At 37.2% G+C, this 18,723-nt stretch overlaps 1 protein-coding gene across 3 annotated transcripts in view; it reads left to right on the top strand.

Annotated features, from left to right (window-relative positions):
* The first annotated feature begins 1,473 nt into the window (after nucleotides 1-1,473).
* LOC145682379 (sodium/calcium exchanger 1-like) overlaps nucleotides 1,474-18,723 on the top strand; it is a 296,233-nt gene continuing 278,983 nt past the window's right edge. For 2 of the 3 annotated variants that reach the window (XM_081753971.1, XM_081753970.1), the window contains exon 1: nucleotides 1,474-1,925. The gene's annotated coding sequence lies outside the window, so the exon portion shown is untranslated. The remainder of the gene's footprint in view (nucleotides 1,926-18,723) is intronic. The other variant, XM_081753969.1, reaches the window with a different exon arrangement.

Raw genomic sequence — 18,723 nt, 5'->3', positions numbered from 1 at the left:
TGTGAGTTCCTTGTTGCTCCCATTTTTTAAAAATGTTAACTTTACCAAATAAAACCTTCTTTTGGGTTTGCACACTAATGAATATTGGGCTCAGACTGTTTTATTGATGGCCAGGAAGTTTTGTGAGTCAGAGTTTCTGCAAAAAATGTTTTCATTACACAATAAATGAAACTTGATTACGAGAGCTATCATTTTAAATTGTCCTGTTTCTTTATATATAAGTAGTGAGTGTCGGCGAGGACTTTTATTTTTTTTCACTCTTCAAAACTTTTCTGCACTCCTGATCCGAGTTCAGTTTGTTTTCCGGCGGGAGCTCATGTGGTTCGGATTCCACGTTAATCAGTAGGCCCACGTCTCATATAGCCTCGCTGCTGAAAGGGACGCTAAACTAAAATCAACTCAACTCAACTCAGTTTGTTTTCGAGGGTTATCAATTTTAGTAGGCTCAAGTGGGCAGGTCATGTAGCCAGAATAGAAGAAAATGGGAACGTTTTCAGTCTTAAGAGGCCTAATCACTGCGAAATTAAAATACCGCTAATTTTACGGTAATTATAATATCACATAATTATGTGATATCTTCAAATACATAAAAGATAATCAAAATGTGGAACAAGAGCCCCCAGACAATATTATTTTCCACGAGGTACCGTTATCACGAATCATCTAGTAGCTTTCAGTTTGCAGCCATTTAGAAACAAGAAAATAAATGCCGATTTTCTAAATGGCTGGAAATCGAAAGCAGATAAGTGAGTCGTGATAACGGTATCTCATGTAAAATAATATTGTCTAGCGAGCTCTTGTTCCACTTTTCGATTATCTTTTATCTATTTGAAGATATCACATAATTACTGTAAAATTAGCGGTATTTTAATTTCGCCTGATGGGGCCTTTTAACTGGAAGTTCAATCGGAAAACGACCATTAGGAAGACCTAGGTGCAGATGGAAGGACAATATTAAGATAGATTTCGCAGAAATAGAAATGCAAAGTAGAAACTGGATCCAATTGGCTAAGGATAGAAGTCAGTGGAGAGCGTTTGTGAAGGCGGCATTGTTCCTCCGGGTCATAGGCCATGGAGTTAGTTATATGTGTTGAATCCTATCTATATTTCCTGGGTTTTTGAGACCGTGAATTTCCTACAACAACTTGACCAAGTCTCCAATTACATAATGAGATAGCATCCAAATTTTATCCCTTTACCAAGCCCTTTTGTCCCTTTACAAACAGCAGGTAACGGAGTTCAATTAACTGTACTTTCTATTGCTTGTTGTGCTTTTTTCTTCAGAAGAGGGAAAGCAGGCATTGTTTTAGTAATTCTATAGAAAAAGACAAAATGTATTTCAAATGAGTGAAGCGCTGTTACAGATATATGGAATGACAAGAGCTGGTCTCCTCTTTTGAGGGAAAGAAAAAATCGACGCATGCGCCTTATGATATAAACAATGATCGGCCGCGTTCTCGTTTGCTTTTCTGTGGCTTCTATGTTCTTCGTGTTGCTCCCTCGCATTCAACAGGCGGCATTCATTCGCGCAGGAAGCTTAAAGGGAAGGAATGTAAAAACCTTCCACAACATACAATACTTAAATTATGATCATATTTTAAATTTTGTGTAAGGAAAAGATAACAATTTTGATCAGTAGTCGCTTGTGAAATTTTATTTCTAAAATACAGTGAACGGTTCTTTTAACTGAACATTCAATGTGTGATTTATTTACTGTGAATGTTAATTAATATTGAGGGCTACAGTCGTTTCGTGATATTTTCTGTGCATTGTGTTCTTTTCATTTAACGCAAAGTGTCTTTATAGTGAACAAAGCTTTTCAAAGTTTAGGATCCAGCGGAACTCTTTCCCAAGTTTTAAAGCTACTTGTTGCGTTTTGGTCCAGTTCCAAAATTGTTCCAAACTCTCCCTCGCTGAATATAGCGGTAAGTAATTTTATTTTTGTTTATAAGAGAATTTTAAATTTCAGATGTTTGTATGATTTATAACATGATTTTGTTAAGTTTCGCTTTTTCATTGTGGATGATATTTTTTTGTTGTTTTGAAACTCATTGTGCAGTTGAACCGTTAATAGCTTTGTTTTCAAGAGGGAAGTGGTCAGTGACCTTTGTCGGGGCTTCTGCCTCTAACCTCTGTGCTGTGTGAGGGAGGCACTCAGGCCTTCATGTTGACAGATGTTCCTAAATACGCTTGTCATCTGTTCCTGTCGCTGAATATAAATTAATTGCTGCACTAGGGCTCTTTTTTGTCATATAAATGTTTGCTCTGAAGTGGAAACGCCCACTTTATGATGACTTTTGTTTAAAAAAAAAAAAAAAAACTGCGTAAACTATCTACGGTTTGTTGTACTATCCGCTGATTTAGAAACTACTATGTTAGGCAATGGTGAATCTAACCCAGAGCCGGGGGGCCTAGCCCCCCAGTTTTTGAATGACAAAAATAATTTAAGCTATTATTTATATATTTTTGAAAGCTTATAGTAAATTCATGATATACTTTCTGGGTTCTAGCTGTCCCCAGTTTTCACCTCCTACAACCATCACTGATGTTAGGGGTTCGAATTCAATCATAATTTTACTTAGTAGCTATTTGATTAAAATGTCCCAGATTCAATAGCCAGTCCACTGCTAACAAATTCCACTGTATAAAGCAAAATTTTATTATAATAATAGACACCAGGGTTTTCTTCTGGAGAATGTTATGTGGGGGGCAGGGGCAAAATCAAAATGAAAAAAAGGGATGCACTTAGACACCATGTGTTAAAGGATGTGTTATACACGAATGACGTATAATCCAAATTTAATATATATATCTTAGCTTTGAGGAGAAAGGGGGTCCAAGCCTATCCAGAGTTATACCTGGAATAAATTCTGGTACAGTAGAGTCCCTAAATCTCGGTACTCGATAACCCGGGTCCGGATAACTTGGCCACACCCTGGCAGAAAAAAAAAACGCACAATAACGTTCAAGTATTTTTCTGAGGTCTGTCTTATCAGGTAAATTACTGTACAGTCTGTATTCATTAATTTTCATTTTCATATAAAGTAAAGGCTCCTTGCCTTCATAAAGTACGTACTTTTTCATTGTTTAAGGGCAATTGGACAGTTTATTCTCTGTTGTATTCAGGGGTGGATCCAGGGGGGCGATCGGGCCGATCGCCATCCCCCCAGAAGAGAAAACTTTCTTATTTTATATATATATATATAAATAAAACCAATCCCAAAGTTTGGAGCCCTTAAAAGTAGCAGTATGACAACAAACCATCCCCCGAGAAGTTGGTCCTGAATCCGCCCCTGGTTGTATTCTCCAATATAAACAAATACAGTACTGTATTTTCTGAGGAAATGCTCGTGCTTATTCTTTTTTAATCCCATTCCCTATAACCCGCTATTTTCATAAACTCGGCCACCCTTCGGTCCATTTCAGGTCAAGTTTTTGGGACTTTTCTGTGCTATGTGGCTATGGAATTCAATCCGTAATACAAAAACCTGCCAAATCTGCAGTGTTACCATAGCAAGCAGAATATATCTTCTATTCGAAATCGAAACTAAAGCAACATTTTCTTGAGTCAGAGCTTCGCTCCATCGTGGCTATTTGGTTAGCGTACGCGACTTCGCCGCGGGACATCCAAATTCGATTCCCGGTGGGAGATAGTGGTTCGAGTGCCACGTTAAGCGATATAACCTTGGTGATTCTAAATTCCAATCCAACCAATCATTTCCTTGTGTCAGGCTACCAGAAACGAGTACCCATTCTATCTTTTCTGCTCTGTTATGAAGTCTTTTTTCGCCGTCTTCTCTTGCAAATGAACGTGTTGTGAACAAGGTAGAGACAGTCCTGTACATACTGTACATGCAATTAAAAGGATTGAAAAGCGGCTTGGGTCCCGAGTTCATTTCCAGCACACGCTAGCTGAACTTTGTGGTGGACAAACACCGTGTGCGTGGGCTTCCTCGGGTTTTCCCGTTTCCTCCCACTTTCTTCATTCTACCATTTCATTCATTTCTTATCACTGTCTCCTTTAGCCTAGCTGGCTTAACTGTGGAACGTAAAACTCAGATTTCATTTTTCGAAAAGCAGCCACCACCTACCTTATTTAGAGCACTACTTTCCGCCCACGAAAATTGAATTTATGGTTTTATAGTATAATAGCCGTGCCAGTAACATTTCCAGTCGGAAAACTTTGGTAACAGTTCACAGAAAGAGTGATGTCTGTGGTTACTAGTGCTCGTGCTACTAACAGATAACGTTTAACTTATCATCGAAGCGTCAGCATAACACAAGCCAATATTGAGGATACGAAAGAACAGAGACGGTGGACGTAAAGAATCCATGAAATGAATAGTGTTTCTTTCAGGGAGAGAACAAACTTCTTTATATGAGGCTACCATACTTTGTAAACCGCTAACGCTCTCGCCTTCGGTGCGAGCGGTCCCTGGTTCGATTCCCGGGGGCACTCGGTTGATAAAATGTAAAACGCTTTTTCAGGGCAGCCACCCTAAATGAAGTTTTCCTGGGTTTTCCTCATTCACACCAGGCAAATGCTAGGGTGGTACGGTACCTACCTTATAGGTCCCAGGCCGCTTTCTTTCTTCCCTTTCCCCGGATAGTGTGCTCGCCGAGGGACGTCATCCCTTATCCTTGACGGGCTAGATGGCCCTAGATGCCGACAGCCCAGAGCTCAAAATCCTAAATCCCTTTGTAAATGTTGAACTGTAGTGAAACCAAAATTTTGAAATTGGTTGTTTACCATATTAACTATGTAAAATAATGTGAATTATTCAGTCTGTCGTGGAAAGAACGAATCTGTTTCTATTATATAACTTTCCGTCAGCAGATTCCATACAATATTTTGGCAATATCCAGGGCCGGCGAGAGCGGTCGCGGGCCCCGAGGCTGAGCAATCCCGGGCCCCTTAAATGACTTTTTACGTACTTACCACTTTGGACGGAGGTAAACTAAAATGAACATTAAGACTTATTTTGAACTCTTTATTAGACCATTAATGCGTTTAATTTACATGTTAAACAGTATTGCTATATCTCCAAATAAGTGAATAATAAGAACTCTGAACCTAGCCTAAGTTCACTGTTCGCTTAAAAAAAAAAAAAAAAAAAAACTAATTAATTCACTATTTATGATTTTGGTTAGACCCTATACATGTTGGTTCTAAGATTTTTGAAGGCTTCAAAACTAAAATGAATAAAAAAATTATATATTTAAATATAATGGTATCAAAATATAGAAAAAAAAGTAACTTATCTATTTGTAATAGCAAAAGTTCTCCCCTAATGCTCAATCAAATGCTCAAACACACTAATTTGTGAAGGAAATACAAAAAGAACATATTAGATAGTTAATAAAAGCTGAGAAAGTAAATGTTCTCAACCATCCAACCTACCCTGTACTATGAAATCTTTGCACAAATTGTTGCTATAAATAATTATATAGAAGTAAGCTATGCAGTTAGTCTTCCTTAACTAGAGGCATTAGGCCTAATTTAGTTACTTCAATGAAATATTGCTCAAGTTAATTATAGTGTGATTAATAATATGATATTAATAGTAATTGTCTGTAGGAGAAATTTATTATATGTATTACTACTAGACAACTGTTACAGTTACAATTTATCCTTTTCTACGTATAGTTACAACAAAATTCCCTTTTTGGCCTTTTTCAGGGCGAATTCATCAATGAGAGCATCCAGTTTGGTACACTTGATAAGTTCTGTCTCCACTGCCAACAAGCCTTAGCTTGATAATCTGTCTTGACACATTGTAGGGAGTAAAACATTTTTTACTCTATTTAACAGAGAGAAAGAGCGCTCTGCACTAGCAACGGTAGCAGGGATTGTGGCGAATTTACGAAGGGCCACTGTCAGATTTGGAAATAAAGTTTCTAGATTCAAAGTTTTGATGTTATTTAGGAGATCCCATGGTGAAAGCGTTTTCTCACCAAAATTGGCCGAATATATCAATTTCAGGCTATGCAGTTCATCAGAAAGATCATCTCCTAAATCTTTTGGGTATCGTTGGACTAGTGAAGCTGCTTGTTCTTGGCTCTGTCATCTGTCATTTCTTTGCAAGACCACAGTACACAAAAATTGTTACACAAAGAGCGCACTGATTGGAAGCGAACTGAGTAAAAATATACAACATTTAGTAATTCTTTATCCTCGGCCGCCGGGCCCCCTTTGGGGCCTCGGGCCCCAGGGCTCTGGCCCCTCCTGCCCTCCCCTCTCGCCGGCCCTGGCAATATCCACTTACCGTGTGGAATGAGACTGTATTAAATTAACACTGTCAACTTCTTGGAGTAAAAAGGGTCGTGATTCGCGGAGGGCAGGGGAAAATTGCCTCTCCTGAGTTCGGGAAACACATGCATTCAATAAATTGTATATATATATATATATATATATATATATATATATATATATATATATATATATATATATATATATATATATATATATATATATATATATATATACAGAGAGAGAGAGAGAGAGAGTAGCGGATCTAAATGGGGCAATGGGAGCTATAGCCTCCCCCCCCCCTTGACGCTCAGGTATACACTGGATAAAATGGGCTTCAATCCTGCTTTACACTGGATAAAGCGGTAAACTATGGTTTAGCCCCTTCCTTTATCATATCCTGGATCCGCCACTATATATATATATATATATAAAATATAATATCAAAGTGAAATTCTATTCTTATGCCGCTAGACAATCCTATATCAACAGGCGTTTAAGTCTGAAATGAATAAATCCATTGGTCACAAAAGGGTCATAGACCACTAGTAAATGAGTAGTGTTAAGTAATTTCTCTCGTAAAGTGTGAATCCCTCTAAATCTTAGTTGTGAGTCTCTTGTAACCTAACTCTTCTTTGTAACTGCAAAATCCATGGCAGCAAGCGGAGTGGCAGAGAATTTTTTTGTGGGAGGGCCCAGCTGATTTTCTTTCTTTCTTTCTTTCTTTTTTTTTTTTTTTTTGTATAATTTATATTCCTTGAATGACATTCCAGTATAATATTCCTGGGGCACCGAATCCACGGAGATGTGGGAGCACCCCTTGGCTCCCTTTAGCGTCGTCACTGCTCCATGGCCCCTTGATATTATACATGCGTTAGTTTACGTATTCCCGGATTTGATTTGAGATGCATTTGTATAATTATTTTTTGTCTTGTGCATATACCGCAGGGGCGCGTGCCTTAAATTTGGGATCATTGCTTAATATTGACAATGGGAGGGTACGAAAAACTGAAGGGATGGGACATTCCCGTACTTAATATTTTTCAATAAAATTCTCCCACTTATAAATTACTGGGGATGAATAAAATAGAAGTTTGCAAATATGATGTGAGAATTATTTAAGAAGTTACTGCAAAACTATTGTCAGAAGTTTCCATATTAAGTAACTGATGTGTAATTACCATGCATTTCACATATAGTTAGAGTGAAATAGTTGTTAGAGTATTCATTATCTTACCTAGTTTAATATGGACGTTCAAATATATGAAGTAGGAATGACCCATTCCGGAATTTTTACTTTCCGGAATCCGGATTTCGGAAAGAAATCTGGAATTTTTCCCAATTCAGTAATTTTTTTTTGAAATCCGGAAAGTGAAATTTTCGATTCTGAAAAATAAATTTTCCGGAATCTGTATTCCGGAAAATTTTGGCCTTCCTAATATGAACTCTCTATATCGAAAATTGAAGGATTCTATTGCGAAGCGTACACCTTTATCCCATTTCAATTGTTATGGTTTCGCACTCTGGGTCTGAGCAATGGGATGTAAGAAAATTAGGGGGAAACAAAATGATTTTTGGATTCTCCTTCGAGATACCCTGTAAATTTAGTGGAGAAAATGAGGAAATTTGCACAATTTCTGTAAACCTCTTGATTATTCGAGTCAGGTTCTACTTTATTTACTATACACACAACTATTTAAAATACACACCCAGTTGTTACAATATATAAGCTCTTAACTGTCTGTATGCAGAGCTGGATTAACCCATGTAGAGGTGCGGGGCTTAAAAGAAAAAGACTCTTCTTACTTCGCCTAATACATTTCTGTGAAAGTTAAGTGTATACGTTTCATATTTTTGGTCATATTTAACATAATTAATATTAAATTGATTCATAACAGTGAAATAGGTAAAGTGTATTAGCATACAACAATAATGGAGCGGGTAGTATAGTGAGATTATAGTTACAGTGTATTGCCTGTTACAAGGAGACCATTACCCAAATGATTTATGACATTTTCTTTAGATGTGACACATAGTAGAATAAAAAAAAAGAGTCAATAGAAATAATAAGAAGAATGTATAATGTAATTAATTAATATTTAGAATAAAGAAACAATTACATATAGGTTAATACACAAATAAAACACGAAAAGAAAGAAGCATACAATTGCTATAAAACGTGTAAATTGGCAATAGATAATTTTAACCTGTCATACAATACCATACGTAAGTTATACTTTCTTTCTGAGTTTATACTTAATGTCCTGACTTCGATCCCAGTCACCGCCAAGTGAACTTTGTGGTGGACAAACACCGTGTGCGTTCCTTTTCTCGGGGTTCTCCCGTTTCCTCCCACTTTCTTCATTCTACCATTTCATGCATTACTCATCATCACTGTCTCCTTTAGCCTAACTGGCGGCATAACCGTGGGACGTAAAACTCAGATTTCATTTCTTTTTTTTAATGTTCTGACGACAACTACTCCGAGACTTCTTGTTGAAGCTCTGAATGGAACGAAGTGAATCCGAAATAGTGGAAGACGAATGAATGATCGTTCAATGATTGTTGAATGATTCCAAAAGAATGATAACTTGGTTTATAAAATCTGTCTTTTTATATTTGTAAATGCCCTTGTTTGTTACAACTAGTTGGTACTATATTTTTGAATCTTAGACCAGTTAAAAATAGTTTTCTAATAAATATTATTGTTATGTATACAAATAAAGTGTTGATTATTTTTGTTTATTTTATGTTAATAAAAAAACTTAATGCACTATTAATAATAATTTATTTATTATGTGATATATTTTAGCTTATGATGATTAGTAAAAAAAGAAAAAGTATGATTGTTTTTAGACAGCCAGTTGAGATTTTGATCAGAATGGAGGACCGAAGCTACAGCCCCCCCTAAGCCTCTTCCTTAATCCGACCCTACCCTGCTTGTACGATTTGTAGTATTTGAAAGAGAATAAAATACAATAGTTGTCAAAAATTATATCCTTTGTATGCAGTTGGAACCCTGTCTTCAGACGGGAAGATGGAGGGAGCAGGTGGTGACCACAAACATAACGGGATATGAGTTGCTAGGAATTTCTAATGTAGAATACCTGTTGAGGGCAGCAGTTGTGAACTTCTTAACCCAAAGGGGCGGGGCTTAGCTACCGCAGTACTTTCACTCTCTGCTCATGGTCTTAGCAATTTGGGTAGAAATGAACGTCGGGAGGGGAGCAGTTGTTTCAGAAGGTCGTATATGTAAGTCCTACTTGAAAACTGTTGCGAATATTCATTTGGAACAAGTTGATTTTATTTCATTATTGAGAGCTTTCCCCAAAATCACGAAGTGTGGAAGAGGGTTCTGTAATCTAATTGCAGGATGTAAGCATGCCTTATTTTAACATTTGGTCAGGTTTAATCGATTTTCAACCTATTACAATATTACGAAGCCACATAGGACTGTTAAGTATCATTGTCAGTCGCTGTGGTAACTTTTCTCAGTTTATAATGTACTACAAAGAACGGTCGCCCAGGTCACAAGTGTCAGGCTCGTCACTCTTGATTGTTCAATTTATTCGCCATTTCTACACGGAGCTATTCCACTTTTTTGATTTTGCATATGCTCCATTCAGTAACTTAGGAGTATTACTTCCTCAAGATCCATGACACACCCCTTAAATTCATCTCTCATGTATTTGCACAAAATCGATAATAAATGCTACAGCAAGACAATCGAACTCAGAGGCTCCTGGTGTATGCAAAGCTGTAGAACACAGCCTCTATGTTCGATTCGAGCCTGTTCCTTTCCAAGCCCGGCTACCAAATATAGCGATCTTCAGTTTTTGGATGATGGTCTACTTGCTCACCGAATTCTGTTCAGATCCAGCCAGTAGTTACCGAGAAATTACCACTTAAAAGCTGATCCGATCCGAGCCAAGCCTGTTCCTGGTCGAGCCCGGCAACCAAATATAGCAGTTTTTATTCCCTAGACCATGGACTATTTGCCTCTAAATCTTTGTTCTGATCAGATCAGTAGTTACCTAGAAATAAAGTACAAGGCAAGTTAAACGGAGCCGAGTCCGGCTATCAAAGATTCCATTAAAAAAAAAAAAAAAAAATCCTTTGGATATGTGCTACTTGCAAAGAACGCTTCCTAACTTTTCTGCTAAGGGTGCCACATAAAGAACTCAAACCAGCAGTGAACCACTTTGTCATGTATGGAAATAATTATTAATTAACTGGCATTGTCTACCTATATGCAAACACTTGTAATAAGTTAATTTCACAATAATATGTTAAATACGTAGTAATATGTGTAAAAAAAAAGTATTGTAATTGGATTTACATATCTGTGTCAAATATGAGCTCTACTTATAATTGGAAATGCGTGAGATTAAGTTCCATAATTTGACTCTCACGAACTGTAAATTAAAGTAGAACAAAAAAGCATTGTGTTATTAAATTAATCCGTATTCTGTTATTTCCTGATTAGCTAGGAGACTTACGTTAGAAATATTTGGATAGTACTCATTCTTCCTCTGCAACTTAACTGCGTATAACTTAAATGAAGAGGTAATACCAGAGGTGTCTTTGGGATTTTAATTTTGGGTAGGACCGCTCCCCTCTTATGGATACATAAGCACATTTGATTGATTAATAACAGTAGGAAATTGCTTGTATAGTAGCGGTTGATGCTATTTGTTAAATAATTATCTACCATTAATATACATAGTGGAAAATATTTTTACTCTTAATTGTATCTTTTAGCGTTTATGTATTTTTTCAAAAATTTTGAGTAGGCCCGTGCCTACCCGGCCTACCTTCTAAAACCGCCACTGGGTAATAGCCTACGTGACAAGGATTACCGTCCGTCCCGAACTAGGTAGGACATCGCCAATTTTAAGAATTTTCAGCGTCCTGAGTTATGTCCAAGAGAGACGCAAAATTATCCAAACACTAACAAGATACACGATAGAAGTTGTTAGTGAGATACGTAAATTTCGACTCATGATATGAATCTATGATTGTTGAGATGTCTATGTGGTTATATCGCTAAAATTTTTCGTGTTAGCAGCAATCAAAATCATTGCCAATGATACTATTCTTTTCAAGTAGCGGTTCAGTGGTTCGTAAGCTCTGTTCAACTAACCGCTAATAACCTGACGATACGAATTTTTTGTGTTTTTGGTTTAAATGCTTTTTCGTGAATATCTGTATTTCTTTCTATTATTCTTAAAACTGTTCCACTTTCAAATACGAGTAAGAGAGGAGCTGCCAACCTGCGTATATTCGGTAAGTGTGCCCTGCTTTAGGTTGACCAACAGATGGTAACTGGAGAATTGTCCAAAGCAAACACCTGTCATTATGTTCATCAGAGTGGAAAGAAAAGAAGGGACAGGGAGAAGACTGTTTCTTCCTTTTCTTTTTTCATCGAAATAAGAGTAGAGGAAGGGAGGGAGAGAAGCTTCCTTTCTTTAAGTTTTTTTTATTCTTTTACCGCAAAAATCCCCCTTTAGAAAGAAGAAAGCAAAGAAAGAAAAATAAATTATTCTCTCTGTTCTTTGTTTCTTTCCGATGTCTGATGAAGGTAGTGATCTATTGTCGAATCTGTTAAACAGATTATTGATATAAGTATTTGTTTTGTTCAGATTTTACCTTTTTGAGGTATATTTCTCCTTAGGAAATTATTAAGAAATTAATTATTTCTGTAAATAACTCCTACGGAGTTGGATATCATATGATCCTAAAAGAAAGATAAAAGATACATCTTCCATGTTTCTCGGATAACTGCTGAGCTTCCTCGTACCTATATGCTCAACGTAGAGGCATTAACGTGAGAGACCTGGGTTCGCTTCCCGGCGGAAGCTCACGGGGTTCGGATCCCATGTTGTAGATCTAAGTCTCATATAGTCTCGCTACTGAAAGTCATGCCAAATTCAAACTAACAGATCAAGCAGATAGCTCGTAGGGTACGTTTGTTTGACTAGTTACACAAAAACAGCTTGATATTGTAATGTCTTTGAGCTAGTCAATAACTGTCCGGATGTTTCCCCTTCACCAATTTTATTATAAAATCTAAATACAGTTATCTTTGAATTTACAAAGAACAATTTAACCAAGTCTGTCCTTCTAAGCGACCAAGATGAAGGAGAAAGGTATTTTGCGTGGTGCCCCTTTTACTCAAAGCAGCCTCCAGAGCACCTGCACTGTTTTAGGAGAGTCTTGCGGGAAACCTCCACAGCCCAATAACAGCTTCGCGACATTTGGCTGTAGTTAGGATTCCCTAGTCCAAAGAGACCTCGGGTTTAGGTAAAAGTGAACTCCCTAGTCCAAGACGACCTCAGGATAGGGCTGTTCCGATAATCGAATAATCGATAACAATTCGATAAAATTTCAAAACCGTTTCATCGATAAAGAATTTTAATTTTATCGAATTATCGAACTTTCGAGACTCCCGAAATGTTCGAGACTCTCGAAATGTTCGGGACTCTCGAAGTGATCGAGACTCCCGAAATGATCGAGAATCTCGAAATGTTCGAGACTCCCGAAATGTTTGAGACTCCCGAAATGTTTGAGACTCTCGAAATGTTCGGGACTCTCGAAGTGATCGAGACTCCCGAAATGATCGAGACTCTCGAAATGTTCGAGACTCCCGAAATGTTTGAGACTCCCGAAATGTTTGAGACTCTCGAGATGTTTGAGACTCTCGAGATGTTTGAGACTCTCGAGATGTTTGAGACTCTCGAAATGTTTGAGACTCTCGAAATGTTTGAGACTCTCGAAATGTTCGAGACTCTCGACATGTTCGGGACTCTCGAAGTGTTCGAGGCACTTGAAATGTAAGAAACATTAGACAACTTCGAGACACTCGAACTGTTTGAGAGTCTCGAATTGTTTTAAAGCAGCAAATACAGAAATATATCAATATGATTGCATTTGTCGGGTCGCTTGAATATTTTGAAAAGTTCGGGATTATCGGAGTGTTCGGAAGAAACAATGTATTCGAATTTATCATAGTTGTATATAATATGTATTACATTTATACAGGGTGTTCATTTTAAAACTTCTCTCCTTAGCAATGAAGTGAAAGAAAAGTTTTTTCCCCACAGATCTGTACAAGGTTTAAGCAGTCTGTCAGAAAAGAGAAAAAGGAAAAGAAAACTTGCATCACCTAAATGGAATTGGAATCCAAGACACCATTAGTCTACTAATACGAGTATTCACTTTGCCGATTGCGCCAATAACGGGACAGGCAAAAAAAATAATTTTACATATGATTTCGAGGGTTTAATTTAAAGTTCTGTATAGAGACAGCTACTGATATAGGTAGAGGTAAGGAAATTACATAAGGCTGAAGACTTAAAAAACTCCCGTATCGAAAATTTACTATCCGGCGCTCGGATGCCTTCGAGTATTTGAGATTCTCGTGAAACAAACCTTGAGAATTTTGGGTACAAAGCTCTCTATTACAGGCCGTCCTGTCTGTCTGTTTGTATGTGGCATCCGACGATAACTTTGGGTTGCCATATTTTGAAATTAGAAGAGCGAGGGATTCTAAACCGTAAGTACTGATGTGAACTAGTGTATTAAAAATACTGACGATCCTCTTGACAACTTTTTTTTAGTGATTTCTTTGTTAAGTGACACTTCCAATGTACTTTTCTAACAAAACTAAAGTAAAGCAAATTTAGTTTTTGCCTTTAATGTTTTATTAAGTTCAACAAATGTGAGTCTGGAATTGTAAAGTAAGTATTACAGTAAGATATCTCTAATAAGGATATCAAGTTGTTTAAAAAAAAGCGATATATGGCAGATGCTCATACGGTTTTCTCTCTAAAAAATACAAAACAATTTCTAAACTTTTATCATAAGAAAGCTAAAACATATTTAGGAATCTTGGTCCATCTCTTATAAAATTTCTAATCATTTTCAAAGATTACTACTTGAAATCATACTAACATACGAAATTACCACAGTTTCACAATATATGAAATACAGTATAAACATTTTAAAAGAAAAAATTGCTAATAATGAATCTAATCTAAACAAAATGCTAAGGATACCGTAGTTCAATTTGCAATCATTTCTGAATATATAAAGACTAGTTGAACATATAGATTACGTAACAACATAGACTTGTTCAGTTGAACTGCACAGAATGTTATCAAAGAAATACGCACCCATGAGATCATATATTAGTATTCATGGGTTGAACCAAAATGTTGTATGATTATGCCAAATGTTTTTACATTTTTCATTCCCTTTAACTGTTTTTAAAAAATCTCGATTGCATAATATATCATAAAATTCTACGCATGATACGTCTTTCATATTGTACAAAACCAGTGGTAATAATTTGGCAGTTTCTACATTCATCTTGTTTCTGTCATCTGTCCATTCGCGATTGAGATTGACAAAAAAATCTAGCGGTTTACGTTGAATATAACAACACTTTATCAACAAAGTAGTCTTAGATTTTTCTCTAATCCAAAAAAAGCGGGTGGTTTTACGTGATTAAGAGATGATTAAGCGGGAGACGAATATAAGACCTGAAAATCAAGTAGTATCCGCTAAAATCAGGTAATATGGCAACCCTATTTCAGGAATTGCCTTCCAAACGTTGGCGGTGTTGTTTTGAAACACACTGTATAAAATAATGCACCATGTTGTTCTGAATTGAACTCTTACGTTTTTAAAACATACATTATTTGTCCAGGAAGCAATCTGCCTCCACCAAACGATGCTTCTGGATCCGTTAGTGTGTAGATTCATCATAATGTATATACAAACCGACTGTATAGAACATATGCTACACTGTATATTCACTGTCGAGGAAATAGATTTATTTCCGTTTTTCATCTTCATTAAACTTAGTGATGATTTCAAGGTTTCTCCCGGGTAGGCTTACCATACGTCCTAGATTCAAGCTTGGTCCGAAAAATTGTCTGGGACTAACTAATGCCCGAAAATTTAGGGAAAATGGAAGACCGGGAAATTTCGCTGTGTTTGGTCAAGTGTTTGGCTTGCAATTCTGTCTTGTGCTGATATTTATGAAAAAATCAATAGCGATGACGTGTTCTTCGCAAGAATACTTTAGGCCTACTCAGGAAAATAATTTCGACAATAATATAAAAATATTTTTTAAGTATAGAAAATGAGCATAAGCATTATTGGAACTTAAGATTAAACTTTTCTTAACTTCTTAATAAACACACATCATTCTTAAAAATATCCAGAAATTATGATAATCCTGCCCCGGGGGATTTTGAATACACGGAGGGTGAAAGTAGCAAAAATACTGGTAAGCCACGGTGAACATGATCAGAGATATGTTTGCGGGGGAATATTCCTCCTGAACAACCCCCTAAAATCACCACTGATTTGACTAACATTTATTTTACTGAAAGGCTAAAGGGGGAGTCTGCGCCCAAAGCATCAACATATCTGATTGCGGCAATGTGTGAACTAGTGGCCATTAACCCTTTCAAGTTTTTTGGTAGTTTTCGACCGCTATTTAGTTCCGGTTGTTTTTTTATTTTCCAAGAGAGGAGGCATTCAAGAAAGACTTGGAAGGGTCTATACGCTTCCGAGCGTCAGAACGTAGGCGGCTATGACGTCATCAATTTACAAATTCCCTTTTTTCTCCTGAGGTCTAACTTCAACATTTTTTGTTGAGCTTTTCTTTAAACCTAGAATCATAACATTTTCCATAAACAATCAGTGGACCCATTAGCTTTTATGAGATTTTTTTTCGGATCTCTTCGTCAACATAGAAGGGGGGTTCAGAGGGACAAAAGGGTAAAAAAGGAATATTTTTGACCAAAAATCCCACTTTTGCGATTTTTGCTCAGCTCGGCTACATGATAGAGACATTTGAGTGGTACTTTCTGAAAACCAACTCGATCCTGAAGAGAACAACGTATGAATCATCATCCTACGATAATTAGGGACACGTCAGGAAATTTTTGGAATTTGTATAGTATCCTTGGAAAATTTCGGAAATATTCGCAGAAGAGGAAAATATCCCCCCCCCCCTTAGTATTGAAGATAGGAGATTGGCATTTGGTACAAGTAATTACTACCATAAGTAATATTTTTTAAAGTTATTTCCAGATCTCTATGCTAATCCAGGGCCGCGCCAGAGGGCCCCAAAACGGGGAAAAAGGGGGTTTTCTGCAAAAATCACTATTTTCCTTACTTGTAACCTTCTTAGGAACATCCTAGGGAGATGAGGGTAATACAATCTGGATGCCTGCTCTATTCTAAAGAGAATGGCGTATGAATCGTGATCCCACGATAATTAGGGACATGTCAAGAAATTTTTGAAATTTATATAGTATATTTGGGAAATTCTGGAAATATTCTCAGAAGAGGAAAATATTTTTCTCGTCCTTAGTATTGAAGATAGGAGATTGGTATTCGGCACAAGTAATTAGTACACTACGTAATATTTTAGAAAGTGATTTCCAGATCTCTATGTTTACCCAGGGCCGCACCAGGGGGAACCAAAACTGAAAAAAGGGATCTTTCAGCAAAAAATCCCTATTTTACTCAATTTTTCCCTCCTTAGGGACGTCCGAGGGACATGAAGGCAATACAATCTGGACGCACGCTCTATTCTAAGAGAATGGTGTATGAATCGAGATCCTACGATAATTAAGGATGTGTCAAGAAATTTTTGAAATTCTTATAGGGTATTCTGGGACATTCTGGGAATATTCGCGGAAGAGGAAAATAATTTTTCTCATCCTTAGTGTTAAAGATAGGAGATTGGTATTTGGCAAAAGCAATTAGTACACTACGTAGTATTTTCGAAAGTGATTTCTGGATCTCTATGTTTACCCAGGGTCGCGCCAGAGGGCTCCAAACCGGGGAAAAAAGGGATTTTTCAGCAAAAATCAGCATTTTCCTCAATGTTTCCCTCCTTAGGGATGTCCGAGGGACACTTGGGTGATACCATCTGAAAGGCAATTCCATTCTGAACAAAACGACGTATGAACCATAATTTTACGATCATTAGAGACGTGTCAGAATTTTTTTTTAATTTGTAGGGTGCATTTTAGGGAATTTTTGGGCGTTTTTTTGATGCTCTCTCAACATGGGTAAAAAGAATTCCCGCCCTTATTATTCAAGACAGGAAATTCGAATTTGTCACAAGTAATTAGTACACTACGTAGTATTTTTCCAAATTTTAGGAGATTTGTGCGCAGACCCGGTAGAGCCTTAGGGGGCCCCAAACTTTGAAGAAGTTTTTTGGGCAAAAATCCCGATTTTCCTCAAATAATCTCCTTCTGGTACATCATAGGGACATACAAGTGGTACCGTTTGAAAGGCTTTTCCATTCTGAGACAAACGAGGTATGAACCATGATCCTAGGGTAAATAGGGATGACTGTCGCTGCTTATCTGAGACTCAAGAAAAACGCCGAAAAAGGCAAGAATTTAAAAGGGTTAACAGAAACCAAACACGACAGAAGATAACAAACACATTTGGCTTAGCTACAACATTTTAGCACCGTACGCGATTAATATGGTTGAGGTGTTAGGCGTATACTATATCGTATGAAGAGCAAATTACCCTATTTGTACGTTTAAGACCGTATGACTGACAGCAAATAACAAACAAGAGATAAAATTCAGGAAGAAATTGAACTTCCTGTGTGTGTGTGTGTGTGTGTGTGTGTGTGTGTGTGTGTGTGTGTGTGTGTGTGTGTGTGTGTCGGACGAAAAAGCAATCCCTTTTTGTACGCTTTCCTTTCTCCTCACAAATACAACTTTGCAATAACTTATCAGATGAAAAAAAAGTTGTTTGACTAGTTTGGCTGCAAGAAGGAATCATTGGAGAGGTGAAGAATACTACTTTTGATAATACCCGAAACTTCGATAATACTCGAACTTTCGATACTACCCGAAACTTCGATAATACTCGAAATGTCGATAATACCCGAAACTTCGATAATACTCGAAATTTCGATAATACCCGAAATTTTGATAATACCCGAAACTTCGATAATACTCGAAATTTCGATAATACCCGAAACTTCGATAATACTCGAAATGTCGATAATACTCGAAATGTCGATAATACCCGAACTTTCGATAATACCCGAAGCTTCGATAATACCCGAAACTTCGATAATACTCGAAATTTCGATAATACCCGAAACTTCGATAATTTCAAATACTCGAACGGTTTCGAGTAACCGATGACAATTCGATAAATTTTCACTCTCGAAGTTCGATAGGTCCTCAGCCTTATCGAACACCTCTACCTCAGGAGCGGGTGTTGGTTATTTAATCAGTGGTCAAACTGATAGCTGGTTCCTCCTCAAGCTGCGCTTTTATAGATGGTATCCTGGTGGCTCGTTCCTCCTCGGGCTCCGTCGCCTTTGTTTCGTATCTTCCTGGTTGTAGCTTTCGTCTGCTTATACTGTTTGTAAATAGTAGCACGTGTTGTGGTAACACGTGCTTGCGCTGAAG

Source organism: Thermobia domestica, chromosome 3, assembly GCF_964235325.1.
Source record: "Thermobia domestica chromosome 3, izTheDome1.hap1.1, whole genome shotgun sequence".
In the NCBI taxonomy this organism is placed as follows: Eukaryota; Metazoa; Arthropoda; class Insecta; order Zygentoma; family Lepismatidae; genus Thermobia; species Thermobia domestica.
Note: the sequence above shows the minus strand (reverse complement) of the source record. Positions and strands in the feature narration are given on the sequence as shown.